Source organism: Lolium rigidum, chromosome 6, assembly GCF_022539505.1.
Source record: "Lolium rigidum isolate FL_2022 chromosome 6, APGP_CSIRO_Lrig_0.1, whole genome shotgun sequence".
NCBI classification, from domain to species: Eukaryota; Viridiplantae; Streptophyta; class Magnoliopsida; order Poales; family Poaceae; genus Lolium; species Lolium rigidum.
Genome location: NC_061513.1, coordinates 145,042,103 through 145,048,625, shown reverse-complemented (window position 1 = coordinate 145,048,625; position 6,523 = coordinate 145,042,103).

The window sequence follows — 6,523 nt, the reverse complement described above, 5'->3', positions numbered from 1 at the left end:
CGGGAGCACATGGCTTCTGGATGCAACCGGCTGTTGACGGTTGCTCAGGACTGCTTTTTCCGGGCTACTGGATGGCGACACATTAGCAGATTATCAAATGGATAGTTTCTTTATGTGTCTCATTTTCATATGGTTGATCCATGTATCGACGTTGGCCGATCCATGATTGTAATCGCTTGAACTACCGCATACTCTGAACTTGTTTTAATAAAGAAAGTTGTGTGCATCAATTGATGCAGAGACTGGAGCTATGCTCCCATTTCGAAAAAAAAAAGAAAGGGAGGATGGGGCTTCGTTGTTAGAGAGAGAAGTGGAGCAGTGAGAGGCTCTTGAGCGGGTGTCCTTCCATGTGTGGCTAGTGCAATACAAGCAGAAGCACATGCATGTACAGAAGCGGTGTATGCAGCTATGACCTGGGGAATGGTGAACGTCCAAATTGAGTCTGATTCTCAAGTTTTGCTTCGTGCGATCCAAAGCAATGATCTGGACCTGACACCTGAGGGGGTGATCTACCGGGACTTGAGAGTCCTTCTTCAGTTAAATTTTAATCAAGTTAGCTTTTCTTTTGCCCCGCGGGCTTGTAATAATTTAGCACATTGCCTAGCAGCCTATGGTGCCAGCCGACAGGATTCTCGACTACACTGGTCGGAGTCTCTGCCTGACGATGTACGAGTTATGGTGGCCAGCAAGTTTGCTGAGCCTGGTGTTTAATGGAATCTGGTGTTCCATCTCGAAAAAAAAAACTTTATTTTGATAAGCTTTGCCCGTCTTTGGTGATGGAGAAGCAAGAACGGCAGCGCACCTTCGACTCGCTAGAGTGTTCGTAGTCGTCGCTAGGTGGTCCAAGGACTTAACTATAATTTTTATTATGTTTACTGTTGTTTGTACTTATGTTGATGATTAGTAATAGATTAGCAGTCATTTTCGCAAAAAAAAACTAGCCATTCAATTTGTACTGAACCTTCTTATACTCCCTCCGATTCATATTAATTGACTTCAATATGAATGTATCTAGACACATTTTAGTTCTAGATACATCCATATTAGAGTCAATTAATATGAACCGGAGGGAGTACATTTAAATAAATTTTTAGCCGAGCATTAAATTGGGTATTATATGGTATTGGATTTTGTTTTGTGTGGATCTTCCAAATAAATTTTTAGCCGAGCATTAAATTGGGTATTATATGGTATAGGATTCTGTTTGGTGTAGATTTTCCAAATAAATTTTTAGCCGAGCATTAAATTGGGTATTACATGGCACTGGATTTTGTTTGGTGTGGATCTTCCAAATAAAATTATCATATCCTCTTCCTTTCCTGCATCTTGTGTGTCCTGCATTCAACATATACAATGAACGAATATAAGCCGGAAGGCAGGAAGAATCTGCAAGTCGCAAAGGCATCGAGGTGACCAAGTGAGCAAGATATTTATTTTGATTGCTTAGTTTAGCGTGATTGATTTCTTTTTTGAGGCTGACCAGCCCCACTGGCCACTGTGAATTTTTATTCTTTTTTAAGGTTGTGTGTAATACAAAAGAATGTTGCTAGAGAGTAGCAACAAGCCGCTAATTACTAGGCATCAAACCTAAAAAACAAAGGAATAGAAAACCATCTATTTATCTAAAGTGTGATTGAAATGTTTAGCTTGCTTTGCTTTCACGGGCTAGACCCTATCAATGGAGGGAGAAACACTCCAAGCGCTAGCCTCTGCAGGGCCCCTTATCCAGACCGCTCGCCGCTCCTGCCGCCGACTTTGTCCACAATGACGGCAACCCCATTTTCAAGAGGGGCGGTGACCTCTAGCCGTTCTTCAGCGGAGGAGATTGGATCCCAGGGCACTGGTCCCTAATCAGCAGTGGCACCATGATGTCCCTATCGGTGGCGTGCCATCAACTTCATTCACGAGGAGGGTGCGCTTGCTACACGGTGGTGGACGCCTCTGGCGACGCTGGGCTTGTGGGATGGAAGCTACGTCAATCTTGAGCAAAGTTGGGCACAATTGTATGATGATGAGTGTTCATTCCCGAGTCAAAACCTTGTTCCGGGTTTTAGTCGGAGTAGACGAAGGAAACGACATTGGGCGCCATGTACATCAATGGAGGCATCGTTCGTGGGAGCTGCACTTTGTCGTCCTGGTTTGTGAGTCTCCGGGAAAACCCCAGGTCCTCGGATCAGTCGATGGTGGCTCTTGTAGCATCACTCCCCTCCATAAAGGCATCGTATAGGATCTCCTATCATTGTTGCAGCCCATGGTGTTCTCATCTCCTCGCTCAGCATGTTCTTGGGGGAACCATAGATCTGGATCTCAAAAATTGGATGATGGCGGTGTTCGTTCTCCCTCCCGGGGGATCGTTTGAGGAGCATATTGTTTCACTCCTAGATATCTCCTTTTTTCCGAGGGTCCCAATACCGTCGGTTATCTTGGTTCACCGTCGGGTAACCTTCAATCTGAAGGTTTTGCTCGGTCAGCTATTGGTCAGGTAGCCGGTGGTACCGTCGGTTCTTATATTTGCCTACGGCAAACATCTGACATGCACTGTTCGGGAGCCATCACAAATCCCCTCGGCGATTCTTATAGCCGACCGTGTCCTGTCAGGTGTTTATTTTTCCACGGGTTGCACAACCCGTCGTTTGTTTAATTATTATTCGATGGTACATTCGCTGGTCAGGTATGGATATAGGCAAGAGGAGAAACAACCCGTCAGTTAGTGTAGTTGCTGATGTGTAGACAAACCATCGGGAATTCTTATAGTTGAAAGGCCATTCACACTATCATTTATAAACTTACCGACGGTACTAAAGTCACCATCAGTACATGGTATGTCAGAGATGTTGCTAGGTGGTCGGGCATTACTGAGAAAGGGATGTTGTACAGCACAAAAATGTGATTTGCGCCGGCAATATTTCAGAATACTTGGACTGATGGAAAACTTTGGTTTCAAGTGTATCACCATCACTACAGGAATGGGAGAAGACGCCGACGGCCGAACTGTACGCCGACGGTCAAATGTCGGGGCCGTCGGCGTACGGCCTCGCCGGGGCAGCCCAGGAAGCCGACCGTCGGCGTGTACTTACCGTCGGCGTAGAGGTGGCTACGCCGAGGGCAGCCGTCGGCGTCAACCTCGGCCCTCGGCGTAGCACCGGCATCGCCTGCCCTCGCACCCGCGCCGTCACTGCCCACTCACGGCGTCACACAGACGCCGAGGGCTACCCTCGGCATAGGGCATGGCCCCTCTATGCCGACGGCCACCCTCGGCATATAGGATTTTTTTTTCCTTTTTTTTTCTCTCTCATATTACTTTATATTATGTTTCTATTATTTATTTACTAGTATGAATTATGTAAAAAAGGTTCTATTTTTTAAGAATTCGACGATGCATTGCATATATGTAAGTCCCACGGGTGACGCTCTTCGCAGACGGGTCAACCGGAGCCACTAGGCCAAACTTCTGCTATCTATGTACATATGTCCTTAAACATTTAGGAAAAATTCCATTGCTAACCCTAACTCCAACCCTAACCCTAACCGAGGCCATTCCCGCCCTAGGGTTTCCCGCTTCTGCGGGCCAACTTTCTATTTTGCGAACATTTTGGTAACCCTAAACCTCACCCGGATCCTATCCCTAACCCTAACCCTAGGGGTAGATCTGCGGGGTCCCCGCCCTAGGGTTTGGCTAACCTTGCATGTACCCGGCGTTGACGATTTCCGCATACATGGGCTAGCACTTGGTAAAATCCAGGATCTATATGTGGAAACTCCCGCCACCGCTCAAACGGAGCCTATTTTATTGTAAAGTATGCCCAACTTATGGTTTCCATGTACATATGTCCTAAACAAACCAAATCAAGTAAAAAAGTCCATTGGTAAACCCTCGCACGGAGAAAGCTATAGGGGTAGATCTGCGGGATCTCCGCCCTAGGGTTTTCCAAGATACAGACCATCGGAGCGTCGGAATCGCTGGAAAACTTGCATATGCCCATAACATATGTGTACAATTGTGATGTAAGGTTTGGCCGTTTCCCCTTTCTGAATAAGGCGGTCAAGCCTACCCTAGCCACGAGCTACACGCGTCTCAAGCATACCCTCACCGCCGACAGCCCCCAGCCTCGTCCACGGCCTGCTCGTCCACCCGCCTACGATGTAAGTTTTCCTCATTTTCATCCTCTTTCCGGTTTTCCTTCCTACATGGCTAAGTGTTGACGAGATTCATTGTTTCTGAAATTGTAGCCTCGAGTTCGAGGCGGCCTTCGAAGCCCGCAATGAAGCGTATCGGCAGGCCGCCGCCCGGTGGAATACGCAGAATACGGCCTACATGGCGTATATAGGAGTAAGTCTGAATCTTTCTTCTCGCAAGTAGATGACAAGTCTCGGCTTGATGCTTTATTTCTGCAAAGCCTAACTTGTAACCTATCTTGCAGGAAATGATGATTTCTATGTCTATCGGTACACCGCCACCGGCTCGAGTTACCGTGGCGGGGGACATGCCTATCATGCCATCGAGGGCAGCTTTCGCTGCGACTTACTACGGATCCACACCGGAGGTAAGTTCTTTGCCAAACCGGTAGTTACCACTTCCCTTTGCATCGCAAGTTGCTAACATGTAGGGAACACGTAGGGAACGGGATGCTCCGGGAACCAGGCCTCGCCGGGTGCGCGCGAGGTCACACCGGTTCATGAAGGTGGTCGTTCTGCTGGTGCCTCTCCTTCGACTACTCCTGGGACTACTCCCGGTGCCTCTCCGTCGACTTCTCCTCGGCGTAGCACCGGTCCTTCTCCAGGTGGTTCTTCTGCAGCTTCTATCGGAGCGCAACCCCGGGTTGCTCGTTTCGCCAACGATGTGGGCGGACACACCCCGCCCGGGTCCTTCCTCCGCTAGTCAGCTTAGAACTAGGATTTGCTTGCTACTACTATGTATTTGGATGACATGGCACTCTCCGCTCTCCGCTTGTATGCTATTATGTGCACCATGTATGGTATTACGTGGATTATATGATATTTATGTGAATTATGGCGAATTTGGTCGATTTTGGATGAATTGGACCTGCTGAATTGCATTGCAATTGAATTGGAACAGGATTATGTGAATTGCATTGCATTTGAATTGGAATAGCAAAAAAAAAATGGCAGGCATACGCCGAGGGGGTTGCCGTCGGCATAGACCCTGGCGTAGGGCCATATGGTCAGGTCTATGCCGAGGGGGTTGCCCTCGGCGTAGACCGCCGCACCAGGTCGCGCCACGTGTCCATGCATACGCCGAGGGGGTGGGCCGTCGGCGTCTACGTGCGTGTGTCCATGCATGGATCATGCATACGCCGTGGGGGTGGGCCGTCGGCGTCTCCGTGCGCCACGTCGCCGGCCATCTCTCTACGCCGAGGGGGTGGGCCGTCGGCGTCTCCGGCCGCTCCGTTAACGTCGACGGCGCGCCGCCACGCTACGCCGACGGCGTCAACGCCGAGGGTCTTCTCCACCGTAGGCATAGACCCTAGACGCCGACGGCTACTGCTACGCCGAGGGCAAGCCGGGCTACGCCGAGGGACCTGGACGCCGACGAGGTACGCCGAAGGCTGCCGTCGGTGTAGCCTACGCCGAGGGCCAAGCGTGGCTACGCCGAGGGCAGCCGGCCGTCGGCGTAGAGCTCCATTCCTGTAGTGCATGGAGGCTGACCTGATGTGTGAGCTGCTGAAGCATGCGCTAAGCCTTTTGATGACATCATCCAGCAGAGCAGCATGATCCGCATGTGCGCCTTGGGCCTTACGAAACTCAAAGGACACCAATCTATTTCTCCTGCTACTGCGATGCTGGTACGTGTCTGCCTGCATCATGCCTCTTGCTGCCAAAATGCGCTGAATTTTAACGTGTATATCTATCATTTTCCTTCTTCTGTATATAACCTACTGATATTGGCACTGATTGCAAAATGATGAATGTCCTGGATTCAAGGGTTTGGCAAATGAGACCAAGAAGATGTGTGACTGGATCAGGAGAGAGAAGAAGCTTGTCACTTTCAGCTTATCTGAGCCTCATGATCTTGAGGAGTGCCGCTTGATCCGGATCAAAGCCTTGGATGTTAGAGCATCTCCACTCGTTGGCGCTCCCCACGTCCAAATCCGGCGAAATTTTCCTCCGGATTGGAGGAAAATTTGGCCTGAGGAGCGCCGAAGTTTCAGCCATCCCCCCGGCAGGACACCCCCAACTTCGGCCATTTGACATATTTCATACAAATTCGACATAAAATTTAACAAGTTCGGCAAACAAGATTCAAAAAATTGCTGAAACAAATTCGGAAAAATCAGTACAATGTTTAACAAGTGCTGAAACAAATGAAGCACACAATTTCACAAGTTTTGAAACAAATTAATAAAGACAAACTAGTTGGCGTCGGCGTTGGCGTTGCCTCGGAGCGTCCATATGTGCTCCACCAGATCATCTTGCAGCTGTTGATGCATTGTAGAGTCTCGAATCTCCTGGCGCATAGCAATGAAGGCGGCCCATGATGTCGGCACCTGGTGATTAGGCTGTG